The sequence below is a fragment of the Ischnura elegans genome, chromosome 7 (genome assembly GCF_921293095.1).
Source record: "Ischnura elegans chromosome 7, ioIscEleg1.1, whole genome shotgun sequence".
In the NCBI taxonomy this organism is placed as follows: domain Eukaryota; kingdom Metazoa; phylum Arthropoda; class Insecta; order Odonata; family Coenagrionidae; genus Ischnura; species Ischnura elegans.
This window is the reverse complement of record NC_060252.1, coordinates 108467921-108487699: the sequence shown is the minus strand read 5'-3', so window position 1 is coordinate 108487699 and position 19779 is coordinate 108467921. Positions and strand designations below refer to the sequence as shown.

General features: G+C 36.3%; 2 long non-coding RNA genes across 2 annotated transcripts; both read right to left on the bottom strand.

The window, feature by feature from the left end:
- Nucleotides 1-568: 568 nt before the first annotated feature.
- LOC124162940 lies at nucleotides 569-2698 on the bottom strand. Its single transcript, XR_006865711.1, has 3 exons — nucleotides 2264-2698; nucleotides 1767-1862; nucleotides 569-656 (listed from the first exon to the last, which is right to left on the bottom strand). It is a non-coding gene; the product is annotated as an uncharacterized LOC124162940 (long non-coding RNA).
- A 730-nt stretch (nucleotides 2699-3428) lies between these two features.
- Nucleotides 3429-19163, bottom strand: LOC124162730. Its single transcript, XR_006865656.1, has 3 exons — nucleotides 19084-19163; nucleotides 18192-18526; nucleotides 3429-3979 (listed from the first exon to the last, which is right to left on the bottom strand). It is a non-coding gene; the product is annotated as an uncharacterized LOC124162730 (long non-coding RNA).
- Between the last annotated feature and the right edge of the window lie 616 nt (nucleotides 19164-19779).

The following is a 19779-nucleotide window of genomic DNA, read 5'->3' as shown; positions in this document are numbered from 1 at the left end:
CATTAAGAGTTAGTAGATAGAAATAACTGCATCACATTATCAATTAAATGGTAGACTTTCCTCTGTTACTCCCCCTCCCCACGTAGAGGGAGCAGTGTGGGTTTGAGGGGGAGGGAGGGTGGGAAGGGATCGATAGTGAAGGAAGGGACAGTTAGTGTTAGTACTACTACTACTACAGCAGGCACACAAAATCACTCACGCACTCACTCTCATCAATCAAGATGCAGCATTCACACAACTACGATTCAACCTATACTAAGTAACTATAGTAGTGGCAACCGACATCTAAAAATCCGAACGTAAAAATAATACTCCTACCTAAGATACGTACGTCAACGACCTAAGAACTAATGAGGTATTATCTAACGGCGATAAACTACGCATGACGACCTTTGAACTAAGTTGGTCCTAATATCCTAGTAGATCGTTTCCTACTCTCCTGCCTAAATCCCACGAAATGCTGTAAATAAACAACATATTACAATAAATAATTAACAATAAAACACACAGCAATAAGCACAAAAAGCACACACAAATAGTCAACAGTCCACTGATGAAAACAACACAACACCATGCCTTCTGCTTCATTTCTTCAACCTTGGGATACAGTTCGATGAACATCTTGTCCAGGAAAATGCAGTTTCCAGCAGAGTCACCTATTGAAAAGAAAGCATAAATTTTACTCGCTATGAAATCAACTATCGATTCGCAGTTTATTCTCGGTTAAATATATTTAATGATGCAATTAAAAGCAATTCATCCACTATTTTATGCGACATAAGGTGCCTGAAGGTAGCTGAATAAAATTATTTTAAATTTTATGTGTAATAATACTGCGTGTGCATTAAGTTGTAGCACAATGACTGTTTGTATATTTCAATGAACTGATTTCATACATAACTTATACGTGAACTTTGATCATAAATGAAATTTAATTATAATTTTTATATATAATTTAATATTGATAATTATCTGAGGAAAAGGAGCTATCAACATAGTTTTCCCTCAATGAAGGATTAATATGAAAACCGATGTAATTCAATTCCAATGTTTGCAGTAAACACGAATTATGAATCAAATAAACAAAAACTGGGAGAAGAGAATGAATTCTGTTAATTGAGAAGGAGAATAACTAGCAATAGAAGGAGCATGAGGAACACTATAAGCAAAAAGCCAAGGTGAGGATATTGTTCTTCCAAAAAAAGTTCCCTCTTATGGCGGTAAATTTAAGCATATAAGCTAAGAAAAAATTGAACCCAGCTAAAATTATGGTTCAATACAATATAAAGAGCAGCTAAAGTAAGATGCAAAAAGGAAAAAAAAAACTCATATGAAAAATTTTAGTTGGCAGAAGAGGAAAGTTGAGTCAAACCATTCTTAGGATTGCTGACCATTGATGATTATTGATATGTTTTAATTTTAATTTCATTAGAAAACAATGATGGAAAGGTTCCCATCATGTTTCATTTTTGGAAATGAACACCATTAAAAAACATAATGACTAAATGATTCGAAGATTGTCTTCTCATGCTATTTTTTTGTTTACAGATAAATAAATTACTACTTCTTAGTCGATATTTACATTACTAGTAAATTTTGAATTCAAATAAGAAGGATATAATGCGATAAGGGGAAAAGATTGAACCAATTCAAAAGAAATGACTTGCTACTCCTTTATGAATCTACAGAAAAATGTTTTTGAATTTCATATGAAGTGGTAAACCATATTGTTTAGTAGAAATGGAAAAAATTAAATTCATTCCTACCATGAGGTGATTCCGGCCCGTTCATATTGCTTTCCTAATCCAGAGTGGTATTGCCTCTTAGTCAGTTTTTCCTTTATTCGCAGGGATGAGTTGCAGCTGTGAAGAGATAAGTGAATATTAGAAATAACACTCAAAATTGCAACGCCATAATGACTTAAACATTCGTATTTAATGATGAAATAGAAACGTATATCAGTAGAAAAATCATGATACACATATTTTTTCGCTTAAAAATGGATTTTAAGTGCAAAAAATAGCAAAATTAGTTTCTAGTATTATTGACTTAAAAATTGCACCGCTTGACCAAAAATTGGGTATAATGTTTTGTTTTCCAACATTTTCTCATAAAAGTTTGAATTTTAACACGTAATGTATGCGACACAAATGTTAGAACTAAAATGAAAAAAAGGCAGCTAAAACATTTGAGATTAAACGATTCCTCCCTTAATTTTGTATAGTTTTAAATTTGAAAGAGGTAAATTAATATGGAATCTTACTGTGAGGTGATTGCGCCAGCAATTTATTTCCTTCAATAGGCGGAGAAGCATGCTGTATATTTTCAAACTTTTCCTCTTCAATTCCGGGGATGACTTGTCACTGTGGAGAGGAAGGATTAGTAAGCACATACAAATATAAAAAGCACTTGCGCTTAAAATCCCCAAACCCTAGCATAGTTACACTTAAAACCGCCTAGCCTTAAATTACGCCAATATTTTGGTCCTAATGACCCAAATCAAAGCTAACACATTCACTGTCCTAAACATGTTGTCCTCTTCGACCATTTTCTTCTGATCTTGAAATCCAGCGACGACTTCGCTGCACTTCTTCTCAGCCACGTCTTCATTACGATGTCTTCTTAGGCAGTAGTCTTCTGTCTTCGTCTCTTCTTAACCGGGAATGACAAACCTGCGGAGAGGTAGGATTAGTAGGCACATACAAATATAAAATCCCCAAAGCCTTGTATACACTCCACGACAACATACAGGGGGACTTTGCACTTAAACTAAGTGAAAGTACCACTACTGTACGCTGCAATGGATTAGCGTGCATACAAAAACCTTGGTTCAAAAGGCTAAAATTAACGCACGCATGTAATCGCCTAGCCTTACGTTACGCTAATATATTGGTCCGAGTGACCCAAATCAAAGCTAACGCATTCACGATCTTCTAGTGCGGTCCTCTTCTGCCGTTGCCTTATGTCTTCTTTTCTTCGAATTCAGCGATGACTTGATCCTGTGGAGAGGTAGGATTAGTATGCACATACAAAAATAAAATACCCTCGCACTCGAAATCCCCAAGATCCTCGCATGCACTCCACCACAACGTACAGGAGGTATCTTTGCATTTAAACCAAGTGAAAGTCCCATTCCTGCAGGCTGCAATGGATTAGCGTGGATACCAGAACTTGGTTCAAAAGACTAAAGTTAACGCACGCATTTAGTCACCTACCCTTACGTTACGCAAATTATTCGACCTTAACGGTCCAAATCAAAGCTAACACATGCATTATCTTCTTGTTGCGGTCCTCTTCTGTCTTCTTTTCTTCGAATCCAGCGATGAGTTGACTCTGTGGAGAGGTAGGATTAGTAGGCACATACAAAAATATGCATAACACTCCCTCCCAACACTCCCCAAAACAAATTCTAAATGCAAACACCGAAACACACGAAAAATTAACCATAACACACACACCCCTACCTACGTTTAATCTAGTTGAGCTCATAATCTAATTAACCATGGTTTATAAGGCATGCCATTTTATTATTCATTTTGGTACCATTACTTTGGCACTATTTTCATCATTTTCTCAACCTTGTTCGTGGCCACTGATTTATGGGACATTTCTTTGTTCACATGATTTGGTACCAGTTACCTTAACCTCTGATTAGTTGCAACTAATTCACCATTGAGTACTCATTATTTACCATCGGAGTCAATTTTGACTCTTTTCATTTCGTTCTTTCAGGGAACTCGTAACTTATAGTCGACCTTTATACCTCGTTTCATACCTTATGTTATGTGTGGCAAAATGTGTAATGCATGTGTGAAACACGTATAAACTTAAAACTAGAACACTGTACAAATAATAACACTCATTAGCCGAAGGCCTCTCATTGAGGCCTATTTCTTCCTTTCCTCTCCATAGCCGAACAATTGAATTTCTTCATTTCACTTTTCGTCGCTCCGAAGACACGTATTCCCTTGACTTCATTCTGGAAAGAAATAAAAAGAGAATTCAGGTTACTTTGTTGGCTTAAATTATGATTAGGCATGCGGGAAAAAATATTTTTTTTAAATCTTTAACATTTGCATGGTACTTAATCCTACACGTATCTTAAGATACATCTGGGCACTTAAGGGGTCAAAAATGTGCATTATCATTTAATTGTGTTGATGCACGTTTTTGCTATGTACGTGCAAAATTGCCATTGAGATGAGAAACCTGTCATATCGAAAATTTGCTTTGCTCAAAAGATAGAGAAAATTACAGATAAGTCAAAATTAAAATTTACGGAATCATTTCTGTGAATAAAGAGATTATTCCTGGAATTATAGAGAAATACCCAGGAAATGTTGCAACATGATACCATTTTATGTTGAACTAAATATTTAGTCAATTTTGAAATTGGGTTTAACATTTTCGGGGAAATAGCAGGTTCATAACATACGCAAAGTGTGAAGTAAATGAAAGAAAATTCATGAAAATAGTACAAATAAACAGAAACTTTATGTTCTTAAAGTATAACCCATGCACTGACCAGCAGCAGCTCTATCGCACCTGGAAAAACAGCAACCCTCAGGAAAATCTATCGAAAAAGCCATTATGATGCGTGATCTGATTACTACATTCCAAGGGTTGGATTTATACCCAACCAAAATTAGCAAAAAAAATCTCCACCCTATTCATTGCATACTAACCTAATGTGAATGTAATTATTAATAAATTAAATCTGACTAGATTTCCATTCCTTCAATGACAGACTTTATAAGTCCAACTTCATTGATAAACGAGAACCCATTAATGCTCAGAAGATTTTTTTCAAAAAATTTTACTTTTTTGTGCTTAAATTATGATTAGGCATGCGGGAAAAAATATTTTTTTAAATCTCTAACACTCGCATAGTATATAATCCTACACGTATCTTAAGATACATCTGGGCTCTTAAGGGGTCAAAAATGTGCATTATCATTTAATTGTGTTGATGCTTATTTTTGCTATGTAATTCATCACCCATGCCTTCATCAGTAGTTTTTAATACTTGAATTTGTATTATTATGCATCAAATAAAATAATTTTGAGTATTATTATAGTATTATAACGTGAACAATTTACATTTGCATTTTGAAATTTTACAGCAGTGTGATACTGTATCCGAGTTTTTTATACCGTAACCATCCCTGTACAACTGATACATCCAAGTCTCATCCGAAATATTTGAACCACCATTTTTATTCCTGATTTTTGTCCGGTAATTTGCCAGGAATTGATCACACATGTCCACTCCACCCATATGAGAATTGTAGTCCGCGATCGCCACTGGCATTTCGGAAACAGAATAACAAACAGGAGTTTTTATTTTTTATGTATGCCAATAGTAATCAATTCTGATATGAATAAGTTGTCAACAAATATGTTTGTACCTGGTGGTAATTTTCACTCATCCACTTGTCCTAAAAGTACATCTCATTGACCAAGATCTGTTCTCCGAAGGTTGGTTACAGCATGGTAAAGGTTGACTTGATTCGAAAATACACCATAATTTTATCCAAAATCATACTCGTTTCCCTCTAATATATTGCATGCAGCCATATCTACCATAGTAGAGGTTGATTGATTCATCCACCAAACAGAATTCTCCAGCGCTCACAATTTTGAATGTCTAGTTCAAAATCTCAAACTAAGGTTGAACTTTATATAGCCTATCCTTGCCATCATTCTTCCCATTATAATAATTATCTGCCAGATGCAGAAACCTTGACATTTCTTCAAACCTGTTCCTTCGCATTGACTGAGAAAGTATTTCGATGGTGCAGTCTGGAGATGACCTCCGATAAAGTCATCAACTAAGTAGACGGTGACCTGAGAGAAGCAATATTCCAAACACTTCATAAATCGCTTCGATTTGTACATACGAAAAATGTACTAACATTTTTAACAATTGCTCAGAAAATTTGTCTTGAAATTTTTCTGCTGACAGCGCTGATGTTAGAGCTATTTCAGATATGTTTCACCTCTGCTCCATCACTAAGGTTCTCTTCTCTTCTCAGCGGTAAATGGGAGCCCCTATGCTGTTTTCTTGACTTACACAGCAAGGGGTGTGCAACAAAAGTAACAAAAAAGTATTTACAGAAGAGACGGTTGAAAAGTCTTTAAAGCGCAGATTCCTCCTTATTTCAGGTATATCTTTCGGAGACTCGAACTTGAATACAAAGTACGGAGTTTTTGGTGATGGAGCGTAGTACAAAGTTTCTTTATCAATGTTCACCAAAGTTGCTTATTTCGTACACTGATTTCCGGCTTGCAATTTGGATATTATTGCCAGGGGAAAGTTGAACGAGAAACAAAGTAATCAATCCATTCCTTTCGTCGGCGATACAGAATACAAGTAATGCCATGACAGTGGCAGATACATATGGGGGGCGAAGGGGGAGCGCGCCCCCCTCTTACGTGGCCGCCCGCATTGCCTAACAGGGAAGAACTACAATTGTAACTATTTCATATCATAAGATGGCATTGCCTTGTATATATAATAATTATATAATTTATATAATAATAATGCATTGTTTATAATCATTTTAAATAAAACTTTCCTAAACTTTGCACGTGACTTGATTATTTTTCATTACGATACAAGCAAAGATAGCTCAAGATATCTTTTGTGCCCCCCTTGAATTCCTTTCTGTATCCGCAACTGTGCCAGGGTAGGCAACTTGATATTGCGAGTATTTGCGTTTCCAGAAACCCAATACTGGCTCATTTTCTGCTTCCAATGAAGGTACTTTATCACAATTCAAATGAGGATGCAAAACAATTCTGAGAAAATTCCTGTTTTGCTGTATTTAACTGATTGTTCAATATTATACTTCATGAAATGGCAGGAATATAGAACTGTCTTCGATCTATCACATGATTAGGTTTATAAAATTATTACTTATTCATCTAATCAATAAATAGAATGAAACCTAAGTCAAAACTTGAATTTTTGGTGCCACAAGTGCCCAGACGTATCTTTAGATACGTCAAAACTTTACTGATTAGTTATGTTATGAGCTTGAAAGAAAAATGAATCTCTTTAAAAAGATAATATTCCTTATACATTTAAAATAAAACAGGTAAAAACTGGATTCAGATAACTCAATGGTTTATGTGAAAATTTAATTTGCACATGACCATAGCGTAGCGATTTCTGAGTAGTTCATGACCAGCCATGTGTAAGTAAGCATAACAATTGCAAATATTGGCTTAAATAATCTAAATCACTTGTATTCCATTTGAAGACTTTATTCTGTCATATTACGTAAAGAAATCGCATTAACAACAAACCAGAGAGTATTTAGGAATTTTTAAAGTGTGGCGTATCTAAAGATACGTCTGGGCATTAATGGTTTAAATAATAAAATAATGGCAATGACGAGGCAATGTAATACTTTTCTTAACATAACACATGCATCATTGCATACTTTAACTCTTAACTAGGTGAATTTTCATTCCATATAAACCGCTTTATAACGTGCGTTACATTTATGAAGTTAATAAGTTAGCGTAAAATATGCTCAAACACGAATTGAATTAAAGCGTAATATCATGCACGCATAGATTTCATGCTTGGTAATTTTTTATTTCAAAATAAACCCTCATTTTCACTCAATAGGTAAGAATGGTGGATATAGATTGGAAGAGAAAATCCCACTTAATACCATTCCAGTATGATTAAACTTACTTCAGCCCCTCCGCATGCTCAGTGCCCACTACATTGAATGACATATAACTGGCAAGTTTCACTATTCCTTAGCTATATCAAGGCAACTAAATTAGTAATAACAATTTAAACTCCAAATTTTTATAAAATATTTTTTAAATAATGAGGCACAGTAAACCCACTCTCAAGTTCAAAAATGTGAGCTGACATTTAACACCACCCATATCACCCAAATAGAACATTAGAGTACTTTAGTTTACTCCCCAGAATAACTGCCGAGCAAATGATGGCAGATGCATTTCTAATATTACATACAGCCACTGGCATATCATATTTCGCATGCATAATATGGCCTATTGACCGTATTCGAAGATGAGAACCGTCAACAGTTATGCCTGTCATCACCCGGTGGGGGAAGCAGCAGCTCAGGTCTGTGAAGGTGGAGACCATGGCCATCCATCAGGATAGGAGAAAGTTGTCCGCCGACATTAGCGACACCTGAACTTAGTGTGGATGTTAAATCTGATAAATAAAGCTATAACAATGCATACTTTGAGAATAACTTTCATATTCAAGCATTTTCCCCTTTACTCATAGCAAACAAAAGTCTCTAACTATTTATGATTTTGGATCAATAGGGTAGTTTCCTTCATCACAGAAAACGAAATGCATTGATTGCGATTCCATTCCACCATTCGATCCGACTCCACCATTAGTGTATTCATAATATACAAATAGTTGGGTTATATAATTCCCAGTTTAGACGAATGGCAACGGTCAATTTTAACCTCATTTGAAAAAGGCCAGATTGGCGCCCATGCGATTCCACTCCACGTGACGTCACAGGAACCTAGTTTCTATACGAGTAGATGGGAGTTATATTGCCTGAGATTACTAATGCATGCATGAGGCACAGAGATCAGGGAAACCTCTCTTAATAATCACATATTTAAATTACCTAAGTTCCGAAAGTTTCCTTCGTTTGAAAGGGGAATAACAATCCTTATTTAAGCCAAGCGCTACCAGCTAGCAGGGTACTCAGCTACCTGCTGGCAGCCTGCGTCGTATCAGCGCTCAAGCCTCGCCCCAAGGTCACCTCACGCAAGCTGGAACCAGAAATACGTCAAACGGTCTTTTCCCATTATTCCTACTCAGCCGTCGTGTTTTCGCGCGCTTGAAATTTTTCACTTTACGTTTAATCGCGAAAAATAGATATCGTCATTCGAAAATCTTAGAACGTGAAATGCGCACTCCATGAGTAATAATCTATCGATTTAGGCAATAAAAAATAAAAGGAAACCACCCTATTCTTACCAGAAACCAAGAGGTGTCATCCGTGCCTTACCATGGCATATTTTTGCGTTTGAGTTGGTGAATTAAATCGAGGAATATTCACGATGACTAGCGTGTCTCGCATCGTAGAATTGCTTCTTGTATTGGAGTATCGTCTGAAATCCGGGATTCTAGCTCAGTGAAGTGCTTACCATGTCGTAATTTTTAATGTTTTCGTTTTTAGAATATTTGCATTTGTTGTTACATGTTGTTAAATACCTTCCTCATAAACCTCATTGTTAAATTTTCATTGTCTTTATCGAGGAAGATGACTTGTATTGTACTTGATGTATTTACCTACTATTTAAGTAAGGACGATAAATTATTAGTACAAGACCTCTAAGAATGTTATCTTTGATGTGATGTTAATCTACGGGAAGCAATAATTATGTATTGCAAGGGATAGTGAAGTAGTAATGATTCTTGTTATACACAAAATGATTCTTGCTGCACTTAACTTACGTCCATCCTTCGCTTGTCTCACTGATGTTCTTCCTCTATGCGCTTGTATGGAAAATGTCATATATGGTACACAATGGTTTTAATTACTGTTTTCCGCATGAAATTGTAATATGTTTGCTGATATAAATACAGTCGTAAGTTTGAACTTAAAAGTAATCAGAAAGCTATATTGAAGATATATTCATTACCGATAGTAATGGCGTAGGAATATATGAAAATGAGTGAGTTGCTTATGGTTCCTAGGAAATCAATTTTTCCTCTCGCATGCACCACTGTGAAAGTGTTATTCAAGTTTATGGCAGTATTTCACCGCTTTGGTGTCGAAGGTAAATCAGCATTCCCATTGCTGATTTACAGGTATACAATCCTTCGACAGACTACGAGAATGAAGAAGTTGAAGACGTCTACGAAAATATCACAGAAGTATTCTAACTGGTAATTGGTAACGAAACTTAATCGCTTTAGGTGATTGGAATGCTGTTGCCAGGATGGAATAATAACCGGAATATATGGATTAGGAATTCGAAATGAAAGAAGAGAAAGTCTCAAAGAATTCTTCACAGAATACAAATAAACGTGGGCAACACACTTTTAAGATATTTCATTCGCAGTAGAAATGTATTAGAATTGTCAGGAGGCAAGCAAAAATTTCAAATTGGCTATATTTAGTTCAGGAACCAAATAAAGGACTGCAAAAACCACCCGGGGCTAGATATATCGAAATCGATCATAATCAGACGATGATCAAATCCCATCTAAAATCAAAGAAATTAAATAAATCAGTAAATAACTAATGGAAACTAGAGAAACAAATGCAGTCGAGAAAAATGACGAACATTTTAGGAAGCAATTGAAGAGAAAGATAGGATTAGATCAGGCTGAGGAATCCGTAAAGAATGACTTGAAAACAATCAACAATCAGGTGATCGCTAGAGAAGTTTTAGGGAGGAGATGACTTGTAAATAAATAGTCGTGGATCACAAATGAAGCCCTAGACCTCTCAGAAACTTTGGTGGCATTCAGAAACGGTGACCACCACCCGGGGCTACATATATCTAAATCGATCATAATCAGACGATGATCAAATCCCATCTAAAATCAAAGAAATTAAATAAATCAGTAAATAACTAATGGAAACTAGAGAAACAAATGCAGTCGAGAAAAATGACGAACATTTTAGGAAGCAATTGAAGAGAAAGATAGGATTAGATCAGGCTGAGGAATCCGTAAAGAATGACTTGAAAACAATCAACAATCAGGTGATCGCTAGAGAAGTTTTAGGGAGGAGATGACTTGTAAATAAATAGTCGTGGATCACAAATGAAGCCCTAGACCTCTCAGAAACTTTGGTGGCATTCAGAAACGGTGAAAGTATAAGAATGCGAAAACTGAGGAAGAAGACGCATGGTACAGGAACATAAAGAATAATATTTGTAGCAAATCGAAGAAAGCCAGAGAACCGTGGGTGATGACCACATTCGAAGACGTGCAAAATAATCTCCTACAGGGTAAAATATAAGCATTCTAAGTAATCGTGAGGAAAGGTTTCAAGGAATGGAGATTAGGATGTGATATCTAGCGTAAGGGATAGCGAAGAAGAGATGGGAAGCATACATGGAGGAGCGGCACAGTGGAAGCAAACTCAGCTCAAAAATTATCGAAAAGAAAAGTGAAATAGAAAGGGATTACATTGGATCAAGCATCTCAAGATCGGAATTCTAAGCAGCAATAAGACCTGCGAAAGAATAAGGCCCCAGGAGTAGGTGATATTCCAGGAGAGTTTATCTCAATGCAGGGGAGAAGGCTTTATGTTACCTTTATCAAACTACACGCGATATGTACTACGGGGGAAAAAGTATCCCAACAGACTTTGTGACGCCACCATCGCTTCAGAAGAGAAATTATTCCCTTTCTAACGGTATATAATCCTTGGAACCAGACGAGGGAAGTTCAAATTCGGTCTTTTTTCAGCAACAAAGGCTGTGACGGTGAATTTGCAGGCCTCGAACGCAATTCGTACTGTTCATCAGAATATTGGTGCATTCAATATCCTTAGCATGGAATGGTTAATTTAACCCTCGTGCCTTCCTTTTTCCCCGCTATATCCCTCTAATCCTCCTTTCCTTTTATTCTTCGCAACTAATCCGGCACTCGTTATGAAATTCATTTAGAGCCCACTCCCTCAGTATATGGAAATTTAAAGGCAGAAATATTCGCTAAGCGTAATCTGCAAGGCATAAATGGCAGGATACGATTTCGAGCAATAGAAAGGAACAGGAATCACTCTAACTACCTAAACAATTATCACTTTAAGAGATTTTGGTTCGTCAATTGGGACTGAAAATATTTTCCCAATGCACATGCACATGATTGCTACTTATTTAAATGACCAAAACACAATTTCCCGTGATAAATTGAGCGTGATAAATCCCGCGAGCAGTCATGGTTGAGCTTCCACGCGAGACAGACGTGGGCTGGTGCTTCGCTCGAGACAGGCAGGTGCCTTAGTGATGTGTTCAGTTGCGTCCAGAGTATAAGTGCATTCAATTACGAGGATAACTTCCTACTCAATTTAGAAGCTCGAGTTACTAATATTAAGTGGAAACCGCAGTTTAAAATGGCTAATTGCAGTGTATGTAATGTGAATGTTCTTAAGCGCCAGCTAAGGATTACCTGCAGTGAATGTCAAACTCAGTGTCACGCTACTTGTGTTCACTTGTCCAAAGAGGATATCGAGTATATTGGCGCTGAAAAGCAAAGTTGGCGTTGTCCTACCTGTGCTGCGGAAAAACGTAAGAGCATGTCAGTAGTTCCACTGGCGGATACGGACACTGCTAGTATCTCTCATATTATAAACCTTCTAGAAGAAGCTAAAGAGGACAGGAAACGCATGGAATTGGACTTGAACAAGGCTATTGAGTTTGTGCACAATAGATTAGATGAAAATACTAAAGTGCTTCAAGAAAACTCAACGCAGATTGCTGAATATTTAGCGACAATAGACTTACTTAGGCAAGAAAATGTTGGCTTAAAATCTCGAGTGAGTGAATTAGAAAAGAGGTTAGACGACCAAGAGCAATATTCTCGCGTTAATGACCTTGAAATACACGGCATTCCCCAGCAACCAAATGAAAATACCTTAGAAATCGTGAAAAGTGTGGGGGACGCCCTTGGTGTTAAAATAACCGACGATATGGTGAACACATGCCACCGATTGGGAAAGAAGGGACACGAAGGCGGAACGAGAGGTATCATAGTCAAATTCGTCCGTAGGTATACAAAAGAAGAAATTCTTCAAAAGAGGCGAGTGAAAAGGACCTTCTCCACACGGCACCTGGGCTTGGCGACCGATACTCCGGTGTACATAAACGAGAGCCTGAGTCCAGGTCGGAGGAGACTCTTCGCTGCTGCGCGTCTTGCGAAGAAATAAAAGGGATACAAATATTTATGGCTAAGGCATGGGACAATACTCATGAGGAAGAAGGAGAATGATCAAGTAATCACTCTGAAATCCTCTGATGACCTGGAGAAACTGTAAGCATTCTGTGAGTGAGTTATGTATGTCTTCAACCTATCTTTACTAACAAAATGCAGAGTACTGTTAATGATAATGGATTTAATGGTGGCAGGTTCCTTGTCTTGCACCAAAATATAAGAAGTCTAAGAGCTAATTTTGATGAATTTGTATTTCAACTAATTAATCTCGATATAAAACCCGCTGTAATTGTTTTGACAGAAATTTGGGTCAATGACACTGAAGTATCTATGTATCAAATAACTGGCTATCGGAGTTTTGATGTGTGTAACAATAACTATAGGGCTGGAGGAGTTATTGCATATGTAGCAGATACTTATGAGTGTTCTTCTATTGATCTGGGTGAATTAAAAACTGCTGATATGGTTAAAATATCAGTAGGGATAAATGATTCTTCTTGGATAAGCATTATTGGTGTATATAGACTTAATTTTAATCCTGTTGAACATTTTTTGAGTGAATTGGAGAATGTATTAACCATCTCTAGTGAGAGGAATTTAATTGTAATTGGTGATATTAATTTATGTATATTACAACCCAACGATATTTCCTTTGAATATCAAACCCTTATGGCTAGTCATGGACTGGACCAGCTTATTCGAGTACCAACTAGAATTAGCAAAACGGGTAGTACATGTATAGATCACATTTTTTGCAGAAGTAGAGATAACTATAAGTATGAGGGAAGAGCGGACGATTGGGGTTTAACAGACCATCATGCTGTATCATGTTCTTTAAATATTAATGTACCCATTAATATATACGAACGAGTTTATCGAGGCCATTGCCGGATAAACTTTAACCATCTAAATAATAGTTTGCTAAGATGTGACTGGAATGATGTTTATTCACAACAAAATGTCAATGAAGCCTATGAAATATTTATAAATAAACTGAAATGCTGCATTGAAAAAGCTGAATACGTGTCAGACAGTAACAGATCGGGAGGAATGAAGAGGCCATGGATGACTCACGCTTTGTGCGGGAGAATTTCTAGGCGAAATTTTCTGTATAAAAAAATGAGGAAACACCCTGAAAATGAAAAGCTAAATAGGTACTACGTATCGTACACGCAAAGATTAGAATATGATATTAAAAAGCGCAAAGAAAAGTATTACAGGGACCTATTTGATAGTAATGTCAATAATACCGCTGCTCAATGGCGCATTTTAGATTCACTCACGGGAGGAAAGCAAGGAAATGAAAATTGTGTAAAAATTAGAACTAGTAATGGTATCGTTGTCACTAAGTGCCAGGACATTGTAAACGAATTTAGTTCACATTATGGTAAAGTAATTCAAGAATTGACCCAGAACAATTATTTTGAAAGTAATACGAATAAATACAAAGAAATATTCCCAACCTCCAATTCAATTGACTCACTGTTTTTTGTTCCTACTGATGCGAAAGAAATTAGCAGCATTATTAAGGAATTAAAGTCTAAAAAATCTAAAGGTGTTGATAATATTTCCACACAAGTTATAAAAGAAGTAAATGCAAATATTTCGGAGGTCCTTGCCCATATTGCTAATCTAAGTATGCATACTGGAATATTTCCTAAACAATTAAAAACTGCAATAGTGATACCAATTTTTAAAAAAGGTGATAAAATGAACGTAAATAATTACAGACCAATATCCCTATTATCTGTATTTGCTAAAATAATAGAAAAAGTTGTTAAAGTCAGACTTCTTAAATTTCTAAATCAGCATAGTTTTTTCAATAAAAACCAATTTGGATTTATGAGTGGTAAGAGTACAGAGGATGCATTATTAAAATTCTGTTCAGAGCTGAACGACGGACTGAATAAGAACTGTAGAGTTGCTGGCTTATTTGTAGACATTACCAAAGCCTTTGACTCCATTAATCATAACATACTAATGAATCGATTATGGGAAGCGGGTATACGTGGAACCGCATATGATTGGTTTCAAAGTTATCTTTGTGATCGAGATCAATGTGTGCGTCTCAAAAATTGCTACAGTGAAAAGATTCGACTCACCTGTGGTGTCCCACAGGGTTCTGTGTTGGGACCCATACTGTTTTTAATATATGTAAACAATTTATGTGCTGGCAGGTTTAAAGGTCAATTAACGTCATTCGCAGATGACACTGCACTAAGTTACTCTGTTAATAGTGTTGATGATCTATATGAACACATACAAAGTGATCTATTAACACTCAATATGTGGTTTTCGGCTAATTATATGTTGTTAAGTGAAAAAACGAAATATATTATGTTTAGCATGAGTAAATCTACCTCAAACAAAAGTAAACTATACTATCAATGTGCAAATTGTATAAAAGATAATGTTACTTCCTGTGATAAATGTATTTTGATCGAACAGGTTAGTCACATAAAATATTTAGGTATATATTTTGACCAAAATTGTAAATGGAAGTCTCACATAAATAAATTAAAATCAGAAATGATTACTATTGTAAGAAAATTCTACTTCCTCAGATACATATGCCCTGAATCAGTGTTAAAAATGGTATATTATGCTCTCGTTAATTCAAGATTGCAATACGGAATAGCCTGCTGGGGTGGAGCATATTTTATCAACATTAAACCATTGATAGTGGCGCAAAAAAGGGTTATCAGGGTTATAACACGATCGTATAGGAAAAGCCACTCATTTCCTCTATTCAAAAAATTAGATGTCCTCCCACTAAGGCATTTATTCATTTATAAAGTCCTTAGAATATTCTATAACCGTAGTGGTGAAAAGGCCCGACCACAAAACTATGACATTAGAGCTTGGAGAAACTTCCATATACCTAGGCCGACGACCGAAATTTATCGACAGTCATACAATTACTTAGGGCCTAAATTGTTTAGCATGTTGCCGAGTAATGTAGCAAACTCGGAAAAAAGATGGGGATTTAAATCCGCCGTTAAAAAATGGCTTATGATGTGTGAGGAAGTAGAGTTTTTACTAAGAAAGGTGGGTTAAAAAGTTTACAATAAAAGGTATATTGTATATTCTATGTATGTAATTATGCGTTTATATAAGAAAAATAAGAAAAATAGTTATCCTTGTCCAAATATTTGAAATACGTTTTGTAATAATGAATGCAATCGGCAATAGAACAAATAACTGAATACAAAGAAATTTTACTTCTCATGTGTGCTAGCACCAGACCTATGTAAAAAGTTTATGATGGTAGCCCCAAAACTACTAAAAGGGGTACCTATATATTCCAAAATATTTAAGTATGTTCTAAAATTTAATATTTGATTGTAAATGGAATAAATTATATATTATTATATATTATTATTATTATTATAAATTCAATGGATAGAAAAACATTAAACATTTTTTCCTAGCCAGTAGCAAAAAGAATTTAACTTTCTGCAATTTGATATACCAATTTCTTATCAATTGTTTTGAGAACCAATTCGTAAAATTAAGTGTTGTAAATTGTATTAGAGCACAGCGCAGGTATACAATGCACCAACATATGCAGTTGTGCAACTAGGTCTCCTTAAATATCTCCGATTTTGTAATACCTCATCACCCTCCCTGTAGCGTATCATCCATTGGTACACGGTACTTCTATATACATTCAGCTTTCGCGATATTTCCTCGGCCTGCCTCAATCAAGTCGACTAATTCTCCCCTCTCGCCTAAACGGCAACGTGGCAACGGCATCTTAAATCAAGATAGGAGAATATCCTTCTCGATCGAAAGAAAATCAAATTCTAGCAATGTGATTAAGAGTTCTTCCAGAAAAGCTAAAACTTCTTCAAAATCAACTGCACTCAAAGAGTCCATCGAATAGACCCATCGAATCTGCTCGTTCACTGCCTTGTTCACCTCGAGAGAAAACTTACCATGACCCGTTGTGATTTATGTCGTTTCGTTGAGACATGCGAAGGAAAACTCAAAGGAACGATTCCAGGCGCATATGATGCCGTCGAATGCGCCTGTATTCCACGGAGTTATCCACTGGGTTGAGGGAGATTCAGTGATCGGTCACCACTTAATACGTTTCTCACGTCAACCCACTATTTTCTTGTGATGATTCAGTTTTTTCATTCTCTCTCCCCTCCTTTTTATGCAACCTATGTCGACTCGGTTTGCACATAACTTGCACTCCAAGATGGAGTTTAAACTGTAAATAATGTCCACGCAGAAGTACTGAATCTGTTAGAGGGTAACGAAATGTACCAAAGTTTGTGGAGAATATTCCATGGCATCGTAATTTAAACGAGATCGTGCCTGTAACAAGTCTTCATGATGCCACTCAAAAGCATAAGAGATAAATATTGTATCAATACCAATAAAAATAATCTTACAATTGTATTTTTTCAACTCAGTCCCGCGATGTAACAAAATAAAATGATAATGCCAGGTTTAACAGAAAGTATACATTTTCAAAATGACGCTAAATGATGTAAAAGAGTTAGCAACCTCTTGCATTATGTCATCAAGGATAAAAATATGGAAAGCATCTTCAGCCTTATAGAGTCATCCACCTGTCACTATTTTCGGTGAAATCGCTCAGAGACCCGGTCAAAAAGGAGCTTGACGGCCGACATCGCTGCCTCACTTGGGTTGGCAAAGCCTATGTTATGCGAGCGTAGTGGGAAGAGGGGAGAGGCCTATCTATTTCCCCGTATCTAAATACGATCATCACGTAAACTCACTTTGCCGTGTTGTGATTCAGTTCTATTCTCTGTCACCCAATTTTCACTCAACCCAAGTCAACTCGGTATACACATAACCTCTAAGATTTAAAGCATTAGCCGTTTTTTAGATTTGAACGTTTTTTAATAATGACGCATTACCGCTTAATCTTTCGGAGCATAAAATATATGATTTCGGATATTTCGAAGGTTTATATTTATCCTATAACACCGTCATTCATTTAGTAGAACCATAGCAATTAGTGTTTTCACGAAGAATTATGAGGGCAAATACTGAATTCTATACTTATTGAACAAACTTTTTGATTGAATATTTTTTTTTCAATTCTGTCCAACGATAGCAAAATCAAACATTAACACTAAATATTAAGGAAAATTTCTCATTTTGTAAAATACGAAGTCTAGTGTAAAAGGATTCATATTCTCGTCAGAAAAAGAGTGCACAAAATATAGTTTGGATTCAAATAATTTTCTGGAAAAATGTTTAAGTTTCACATTGGGTGTAAGAGGAAAAGGCTTACCTTTCACTCGATGGCATGTTAATCTGCGGCAGAGCTCAGCTGTTTATCGGCGATTCCCAGAAATGCACATATTCACCGACACTTCACATTCAACGCATAACTGGCCATGGATTTTTGAACTGACTTGAAACTTTCACTTCACTGTATAGCTAGACAGGCACTCATTCCGTCAATTGAGTAACGCAGTAAAATAATTCACAATATTTCCTTGAGACACATATTCTTCTGACAGTCAGTAGCTGACGGCTAGAAAGGGAGCGATGGAAGCTTGTTCTTGCCTGTCGTTTCATCGAGTCGATTGATTGATTGAATTTTTAACTGCTCTCTCGTAAAACCTGGAAAACAAGCAATGATACTAAAGCTATAACCCAAAAAATAAATTCCACCGATGACACTTTACATCCACTTCAGTGAAAAGAAATGCTAAATCTTTAAGTGGTAGTCTACAATCTAGAGGAGACAGCGTAAATTCATGCTATGCAAATCCAAGCCATTCTTGAAATACTGTTTTTATGATAGATTAGCTATATAAGTTCATGCTAAACATTTCTAATCAATGAAAACTTGTGCGAATCGGAGGACCAAATTGGAAGACATTCAATATTCTAATAATAAATTTGTGAAATATGGGTGGTTAGTTGGTACATTTTCACGTACATTTTCGGCACATGCATTCTTTCCTATATTCTTGCGTAGTAATTTATCGCGTGAACAGTCATTGCTGCAGGGTCTAGAGAGTTAAACCCCAAAGATAAGTTCTGCAAAAACTACACTAATTGTGATTATATCACATTGCAAAAGTATATATTTTAAATTTAAGCCCAACGTGCAAAACTTAATCATATAATATGAAGAAGCATAATGGAATAATAGGTATAAGTAAAACACATACCTCCACTCTTCAACAAAAGACAATCCATCTCTTAACACCAATCGAACAGCTGTGAGACTCGTACTTCGCTAGAGCAGAATGCGGACTGAGAGAAAAACCCGAAAGCGGTGCACTGGATCCTACTTATAGCTATTTGAGGATGAGGAATGCTAAGGCATGTAGGGGGCTTTGCCTAGCACAAGGTAGAGTCAAAAAGTATTGAGCTGAATTTGAGCCGCAGTGCATCACGAAGTCTGAGGGGTGAGTTTCGGTTCACTCGTCGTTGGACTAGCGTGGCAGGGATCTCGGGAGGGGTAGCGAAAGAGTGTTGACGAGGGTGGGGAAAGTGACTCAGTGCGCCTCTCTCTCTCTCTCCCTCTCTCTCTTCACAACAAACGCCAATGATTCTGTTTTAAGCGTGCACTGCCGCTGCATTAATGAGCTGGTTTATTTTTTCTATTACATGTACTCAGGCTATTTTTAAATTTCGAGGTGAATCTTCGGAAAAATATGATAAAAATTTATGCATAAAATTACAACGGTTACATGTGCCTCTTTTAAATTAAAAACATATTAAATTGTATTATTTTATGCGTTGTTTAGGAATCACGATGCTGAGGTTGGTTTCCATTTCAGGTCTTGAAATTCTCAGTGTTTGCGTTTAAGGCCACCTTTAATGGCATGGAGGAATAATTTAGATAGCAAAGGCTTTCATTG